We start from the raw sequence: 9,524 nt of genomic DNA on the forward strand, positions 1-9,524 counted from the left end.
CTGTTAGGATTGCTCCCAGAAGTTTCCTCCTATTCTTTTGTGATCCCTGCTCCTGTACCCAACCCCTACCAACCCCTGATGTGCTTCCTGTCACTTGTAGAGCGTTCAAGAGTTTAATATTAGTGGAATCATATGGTATATACCATTTATTTTCTTTTGACCCAGCTCCTTTCAGTATTGAGTTCATCTGTGTTGTTGCGTATTAGCAAGAGTTCATTCTTTTCTCTTGTCAAGAAGTATTCCGTTGTAAAGTTTCACCATAATTTGTTTATCTACCTGTTAAAGGATATTTTGGTGCTTGAAAATGTTTATGGCTATTACATAACACAGAATCCTCTGAGCATTCCTGTGTGAGCCTTTGTCTGGACATGTGCTTCCTTTTGAGTGAATACTTTGAGGAGTGAAATGTTTCCAAAGTGATTTTACCACTTTAATTTCCATACCACAGTCTGCGAGTGCCCCCTCCACCTGCCTGCTAACACGTGGTTTGGTCAGCCTTCTTCATTTCAGCTACTGGAGTAAGTGTGTAGTGGTATCTCCTTGTGGTTTTAATTATATTTATTTCTGTAATGACCGATGGTGTTCACTGTCTTTTCATGTGCTATTTGCCATCTGTAGCTCTTCTTTGGTGAAGTATCTGTTTGGATCTAAGTTTCTAAATTGGGTGGTTTGCTTGCTTGTTGAGTTTTGGGAGTTCTTCCTAGCCCGGAGATAAGTCTTTTTTTTTTTTTTTTTTTTAAAGATTTTATTTATTTATTTGTCAGAGAGAGAGCAAGCAAGAGCGAGCACAGGCAGACAGAGTGGAAGGCAGAGTTAGAGGGAGAAGCAGGCTCCCTGCGGAGCAAGGAGCCCAATGTGGGACTCGATCCCAGGACGCTGGGATCATGACCCGAGCCGAAAGCAGCCGCTCAACCAACTGAGCCACCCAGGCATCCCGATAAGTTTTTATCATATATATGCCTTGCAGGTGTTTCCTCCCAATCTATGGCTTACTTTTTCTTATAGAAAAGGACTTTTCTTTTAAAGAATAATTTTAGATTTACGTAAAAATTGAACAGGTAATACAGAAAGATCTCATATAGCCCCCACTATATGGGATCCAGTTTCTCCTATTATTAACATGTAAGTATGGTACATTTGTTAGAATTAACAAATGTTAGTACATTGTTATTAACTAAATTCCATAGTTTAGTCAGATTTCCTGAGTTTTTACCTAATGTCCTTTTTTCTAAGATTTCATATTTTAGTTGTCATGTGTCCTTAAGCTTCTCTTGCTGTGGGAGTTTCTCATACTTTCTTTGTTTTTGATGACCTTTATAGTTTTGGAGAATATGAATGAGGTATTTTGTAGGATAGCCCTGTATCGTACATGTTTTTCTCATGTTTAGACTGGGATTCTGGGTTTGGGGGAGGAAAATCACGGTGGTGAAGTGCCATTTGCATCACATCATATTGAGGGTACATTCCATTAGCAGGATTTATGATTTGACATTGACCTTGCTCACCTGGCTGAGATAGTTTGTCCAGTTTCTCACTGCGAAGTTACTCTTTATTTCTCCTTTTTCTGTCTTGTACTCTTTGGAAGAAAGTCACTGGATGTGGCCCATATTTAAGAAATGGGAAGTTGTGCCCCCCCACCCCCCGAGGTCAGAGTACCTATTTAAACCTTTTGTAAACCCACAGATTTGTGTCTTCTATTTGTTAATTAATTTATTTATTTAATCCATACTTATATAATATGGACTCATGGATATTTATTTTATCCTTTTGGTTATAAGCCAGTAATACTTATTTAAGTTGCTCCAGGTTTGGCCATCAGGAGCGTTTTCAGTTGGCTCCATTGTCCCATTGACATAGCTCTGTCACTGAAGGTAGGTATTTATCTGTTTTTTATATTTCCTTAACTTTCTGGCAATATGAGATGCTCCAGGCTCATTTTGTCTGTTTCCTGCCTGGTTCTAGAATCAGCCATTTCTCCAAGAAGCCTTGGTTCATTTTATTGACAGAGCAAAGAAATACATGTATGTAAACAAATATATGTATGTAAACAAAGGTATACATATCTATAAATATTTCTTTATGTAATTAGCTGTATCTATATTAAGTTACACATGAGTTCATCTTGATGTCTTCAACTCGAATCCATTACTACATGGATCATTTTAAAAAATATTTTATTTATTTATTTATTTGACAGACAGAGATCACAAGTAGGCAGAGAGGCAGGCAGAGAGAGAGAGGGGGAAGCAGGCTCCCTGTTGAGCAGAGAGCCCGACACGGGGCTCGATCCCAGGACCCTGGAATCATGACCTGAGCCAAGGCAGAGGCTTTAATCCACTGAACCACCCAGGCACCCACACATGGATCATTCTAACCTGCTACCCTTATCTGTAAATTTATAGTTCAGCCATAAGAAACTTGACTCCCACCATCCAATGTCCGTGTGTGTGTATACACACACACACACATTTATGGCAGTATCTGATTTGTTAATCCATGGGAAATAGTTTTATCTTCTTGGAAGGAATTACATGAAGTTGTTTTGCCTTTAGTCTTAGAGACTTCACTCATTTCCAGATTTACTTAGCTCAGTACCGACCCCCCTTCAGGAAGGTGGTTTTATACATTTGTAATGAAATTAGATTTTTTAAAACATAATCTATATTTCTCCTGGGATTGCCTGACTTCCTAAATGATTTTTAAATTTGCATACATTAATTTTCACTCTGTGTTGAATAGTTCTGTGTTTTGGCAAATGCCTAGTGTCATGAATCCACTTTGCAGCATAGTTCAACACCCTAAAAGTTCCTCATGCTTTACCTGTTCATTCCTCTACCTTCCTCTGAACCCCACAATCAGTGAGTTTTCTCAATGTCTTTATAGTTTTGCCTTTTCCAAAATGGCATATAATTAGGATCCTACAGTATGCAATCTTTTCAGACTGGCTTCTTTCACTTAGCAATATGCATTTAAGGTTCTTCCATGTCTTCTCGTGGCTTGATAACTCATTTCTCTTTTATCCTTGCATAATATGTCATTGAGTAGGTGTGCCCGCTTGTGTACCCATTCATCTATTCAAGGAAATTGGTAATGCCCAGGAATGTGATTGCTGGATCATATTGTGTGACAAGTTTAACTTTGTAACAAACTACCAAACTTTGTCAAAGTGGCTGTACTACTTTATATTTCTTTTTCCTTTTTTCTCATTCTTTTTTTTTCACTTACAGCAAAAAACACATAACATGAAATATCTGATTTTTAAGTGTGTAGTACAGTAGTGTTAACTTGCTGCACACAGTAGGTCTCTAGAACTTTTTCATCTTTTCTCAGGGAAGCTCTACCCATTGAGCAGTAACTCCCCATTTCCCCATCCTCCAGCCCCTGGCAGTCACCATTGTGCTTTCTTCTTCAAGAGTCTGACTACTTTAGATACTTCATGTAAGTAGAATCATGCAGTATGTGTCCTTTGGTAACTAGTGTATTTTACTTACCATAATGTCCTCAAGTTTCATCCATGTTTTAACATATGACAGAATTTCCTTTCTGGGGGGCTGAATAATAGTCCATTTTTTGTATATACCACATTTTCTTTGTCCATTAATCCACAAATGGACATTCAGGTTGTTTGCACTTCTTGGCCATTATGACTAATGCTGCAATGGACGTAGAAGTGCAGGTATCTCTCCAAGATCTGTTTTCAGTTCTTTTGGATAAATACCTCACAGTGGGATTTCTGGATCAAATGGTAGTTCTATTTTTAATTTTTTGAGGAACCTCTATGCAGTTTTCGATAGTGACTATACCATTTTAGAGTTCCACCAACAGCACACAGGCGTTCCATTTTCTCCATATCCTTAGCTGATACTACTTCCATCACAGATACACAAATACCTATCTTGTATTAACTTCATATTACCTATAATTCTTACAGCAAATCTTAAACATGTGACATATATATGTTACTTTCCTAAAAATAGTGGATGGCCATTTATTTCTTCCATTGTATAATGTAGTCTCCCGGAACTCGTAGCCATTGTTAGGGCATCTCTAAAATCCTTGGTAACTCCGCACGGCTGAGGCTTTGTTGATGACGAGCTGATTCCAGGTACTTTGCTGGCTAGATGTTGAAGTTGTCTTTAGCCTGGAATTTAGATTCTCATTGAAAAGCTATTCTGCTAACCACCAATGAATGGATATATGAACTTCACACCTTTAGTCTGTTCATTATTTTATTGCCAACATATGATTTCTGAGGGGAGACAGTGAGTTTGGAGGTTGGAGGTCTTCCAGTTAGGAAAGACTGACAAATAGCCCAACTCTAATATATTTACAATGGAGACTTTTAAAGAAATTTGACATAATGTACCTCACAAATGGATGCTATTAGAGTCCATTTTAGGCAGCATTTTGAATACAGGAGACTTAATTTCTTCTTTTTTTCTGATATATAAACACTTCATAGGTCCAAATGTTTGTAAGGCGTGTTATCTTAAGAATTTTTTTTTTCCCCCCAAAATCAAAGTGGTACAGAAATAAGCTCGTGGAAAAGTGCTGGTACTTTTTGCCCAGTTGTTGGATAATACTGCAAAGAAGTTCTTCCAAGTAAAGGGGTTTTATTTTGTATTAAATTTTTCAATAGACTCTGAAATGATAGATCCAGAATTCTAAACATTTTTAAGGATTATAAAAAGATATGCCTGAAATCTTGCATGTTTTTGGACATAGTACAAACTAAGCTTTTTATATGTAGGCATTTTCAATTAAAAAATTTTTATTTGAGTTTTAGGAGAGTAAACAAACTAACATAAATTGTACTTATTTACAGCAATAAACTACATTTCAGAAGCTGCACAACGGCTTTTGTGAGGGTAGCCGATGGCGTTTGACACCGGCCTTCAAATATGTTTTCTTTCTGTCATTTGCAGAAACACTTAAAATCCTGTAGTACCAGAGCAAAGAAAACAGCAACTTATTTTATAGCAAAGCCACATTATTAACAAAAATACCGAGCAGACCACAGTCCTGTGACTGCTGGAGTATCCTTGGGTCCCGAAATCGAGAGCACAAGCATTTCATGTGTCCATACTTGATTGCATGTAAGTGGATTTTTTATTTTACAAGAATACATGATTACTCAATGAATAAGAATAGAAAAAAGGCCATGAGAAGTAAAAGGGTCAGGAATCAGAGGACACTGCACAGTTTCTTGCTGATTCACTGCTTAGAGGGAGATCTATTTTTTCTTTGATGGGTAGAAATCACAGTCTACAGGCTTCATGGATTTTGTCCACAGACAGTTTTTGAGATAGCAAAGTCATAACGTCACATACTTGTAGCATGTAAAAGGGGGATTAATGAAACAGTTAGGATATTTTAATCAAATCCCTAATAGAAAGATTACAGTCCAACACCCTGTATGAAAGTTTGGTTTCAAATGTTAACAGCAGCTACAGAAAAATCTCAAGTTTCATTAGAACAGCAGTCTCAGTCAGAAAATGCAGCATATATTGATATAAAATAAGAACTGGAATTATAAAAGTAAAGAGTCCACCTTTCATTTCTTTGCATTTTTAAAACCTTTCCCATTTCATTAAAATTTCTGTTGGTTTCCAGAAATACTTATTCCGGCTGTTTAGCTCCTCAGGTGGTCTGTCGGTATACAAAAGTATTATCTGTTTATGTAAGAAAGCAAATGCTTATGTCAAAAGAAAATTAATATGTTGTATTTTATGTTTCTTTGCAATTAAAGAAGTTCTGCCTGCTGAAAAATCAAGAGGGACAAAGGGATTATTTTATTTACAAGAACTGTGTAATACCAATCAGGATATGAATTAGCTAATGCCTGTTTGGTAGGAGGGTAAATAGACAACTCAGAAAATGGATTAGAAGAGATTTAAAAACAAGAGAAAAGACATTTAACATATTCCAACATATTTGGTGAGTTAAGCATAACAGATTTTGAGAGGCAACACAAGGTATGAGTTTTTGTGTATAAGTAGCACCTGCTTTTGAAAGCCCTAGCTAGTTAGGACAGGGTGCTGTGAACTAAAATAGCAGGAGACTGGTCTGGAAAGTTTCGCTAATTTTTTAATTCCATCAGGTTTTAGGTGAGAGGTGTTCCTGTTGGCAGGATAGAAATTCCCCAGACTCTAGCCTAATGAGTCCTGCTTTCCCAAACCTTCTGAATCACTGTCAAAAGATCTTTGCCTCAGGTTGAGTCTTCTTGGGTAAAGTCAGGGGAATGGAATAATTATTCAGAGATGATGGACAGCCAAGAGAATTTTTCAAGCAAGCCACCCTAACCCAGATGTGTTTCTCTCAAAAACAGTTTTATTTTTATTTACACAATGTTAAAGTTTCCAATTTACATTTCCATTAACCTTTGAAATGACACGACATTATTTCACATTAGCCATTAGGTTCCCATCACAATGGCACAAAATGCTGCCTGGTGGTCAAAAATAAAAAGCTTATTTAAAGATGTCAAAAAATTTTTAGTCCTTGTAAACATATCATTTAGAATTTCTGGAAACCTCATGCAATCTTGACTTTGGAATAATGCCACATGATAGTTTTTACCAAGAGGGTTACTGGCCCTCTCTAAGGAGTTGAACAACACAGTCAATAAATATATGCATATCTAATCTCGAGCATTCCCTACTTAGTAGTGGATGTTCTGAATGTGAAATATCACTGTATTTATAATTCTGCTTTCCATGACACTGCAGTGAGTTAGAATAATCAAGGGGCTTCCCTAAAAATGTCTCAGGAGCATTGTCGCAAAATATAAAATATTTCAAGCTTTATCCAGTGAGTATTTTAAAAAGATGTAGGAAACGGATTAACATGAGTTGATTAGCTTAAAAAAAGAAAAAGATACACTGCAATTCAATGTATTTGGGGGAATATCAAGTAGAAAAATACGTTATCTAGTAAAACTGGGGTGGCTGGTTGCCACTCTGAGGTAAGGCTTGCAAATGATGTATTTCTTTTATGCAAATTTGTAAATAATATACATAACAGGAGAACAGGAAAGTTAACAATTGAACGGAGGGGTGCAGAAAAGGTATTTCTCTGTATATCTATTTTAGGCAATCTTGAGGGACAGTGAAGAACTAACTGTCCGTCCCTCTTAGGGAGTTCTAAACCTTCTATTTCTTGGCAGAAGTGAAATTTGGTGTGCAATACCGTCTAGAAGTATTCTCTTGGAATTCACATTGGAGTGTTCCAGTTATGCAGTGCAATCCCAACTGGGGGAGTAAACACCCCCACAGAACCTAGATTCAGAAGGCTTTTAATAAGGCAAATGGGGATAAATGGGTGAAAAGTGAGACTTAGAATGAAGAATTTCCTGTTTCCATAAAGTTAAAGGAGTAGTAATCAGCATGGAAAGTTCAATTTGCCAGAACTGGTCGAATCTAGAATGGTGTTATCACGATTTAGTCTGTTTAGTCGTGAGTAATGGGGAAAGATCTCCATAATCACTTTGCACGGACCCAAACCTGGGTTCCTCTGTAAGTTGACTGCATGTTTTATCCAGTTAGAAGTTGTATGTAGGCTCTATGGAACTAAGGTAACTTGGGGGAGGGCGTAGGCGGCTCCTGTTTCACCTGGTGTTACCTGTAATCCTGAAGGACTGCCTGTTACGAAACTACATTTTTCTGTTGCTACATTTACCAACGTAGGTCATTTACAGACTCTACCATGATAAGATCAATAGGTGCTTTGGGCAATACAGAAGAATTAGAAAATGGGGCATTTACCCTTAAAGACGTTACACTTTATTTAGAGAAGGGGAACCTCTATTTGCAAAACTACTGGAAGATAACCACAAATTCAACAAGCATCCATTATTACTGACTTAGTGGCCACAGGAATCGAAGGAGTGGTAGCAGGAGAGTGAACAGAATGAGGGAAGATCGCTCGTGGTTGGCTTTCTGGATGACGGTGGCTTAATTCATAATCCACCCCTTGGGAAGGGGCTAGGCAAGAGGAAAATCTGGGCCATAGAAATAAAATGTAAAACTTCAAGCACAGCAAGGAGAACATTCTGGGATGAGAAGTGGCATTCCTTTCAGTGGAAGGGTAGGAAAGACCTGAGGAATAGTTAGCTTGAGGGTGGGTCAGGGGAAAAATGAGAGACTAAATGACCCTGAGTGATGGAGAGACTGAGGTCAGACTTAAGTGATTCATAGGGAGCCAAGGCATGTATTTTCTTTAAGGTGTTAATTTATCAATATTTCCCATATACACAGGTATGGGGATTATGAGACCCATAATTAGTGTGACTATATAGTTGTTATTTAAATGGACAGATCTGAGAGTGAAATGTGGTTCAGTTGGTAATTACACATTGGGACTGTCTCAGGGAAACTGGGGCATGTGGTCCCCTAACCTTGTAATATTATCCCAAAAGAACTGGGGCACACCTCAGGCTATTCAGTTGTTATGTGAACTGTTCCTTCTACACTTTCCCTCAAGAGTATAATGAAAGGCTTTTGTGTGTTTGTTGGGGGGGGGAGGGGCCAGGGCAGGGAGGGGGAACAGGATAAAAAAAGAACAGAACAGAAGTGTTTATTTACTGGGCATAATATCTAGATATTGGGAATGGAAATTGTTCTTTTTCTTCCTACTCTCCTCTTATGTTTGAGCCACCCAGCACGGAGGATCATGGAGGTAAAAAGGGTTAGATATAGGCAGTGTGATAGAGTAGACAAAGCTTTGCCTTTGCAGCCAGAAAAAAGCAAAACAAACTCAGATCAAATACTAACTCTATCACTAACTAGTTATCGATGTGGGGTAAATAACTTAACCTATTTAGCCTCTATTTCCATATATTGGTATTGTCATCATAACCACAGGGCTGTAGGGAAGATGGAATCATGAAATTCTGTGTAACGAAGTATTTTCTGATACCTTAGACCGATGCCTGGCAGTCACAACTGGGTATCTACTCAAAAGCCCATTCTTCCTTCTTTTTGTTAACATATTCCATTTTCCCCCCTGCCCCAGGCATTGGACAATGCTTTGGGTCAATAATGTAACCCCATCATGATAATTTCATTCCTCTTACCAGTAACTGGTTCAGAAGGGGTTGTGCAATCCAACCCTAGCCAAAGGAACGAAAAAGAATGGCTGGGAGAGGTTTTTGGGGAAAGATATCTTGGCTCTTCAAAAGAGACCTACACAGGACTTTCCCTTGTTTCTGCCACTTGATATGAGTTCCTGAGTATAGCCATGCTGCAACCCCAGCGGGTGCCGGTAACATACAGAGTTCGGAAGAACTGGTCCTGGGAAGGGGCCTGGGTCCTGGACGAAGTTGTGCTATTGAAATAATTAAGCCAGTAACCACCCTACTCCTGCACTTATTGTTATAAGAGCTATATCATTTTGCTTGCCGAAGTTACTTTTAGTTGTGTTTTTGGTTACTTGTACCTGAATGAATCCTAATTGCTTTTCATCTTTGTAAGTATTCATTTCATCTTGGTGAGAACTTGAAGACTTACAAGTGCTTCCTCTGTTTT

This window comes from Mustela nivalis (genome assembly GCF_964662115.1).
Source record: "Mustela nivalis genome assembly, chromosome: 4".
Classification (NCBI taxonomy): domain Eukaryota; kingdom Metazoa; phylum Chordata; class Mammalia; order Carnivora; family Mustelidae; genus Mustela; species Mustela nivalis.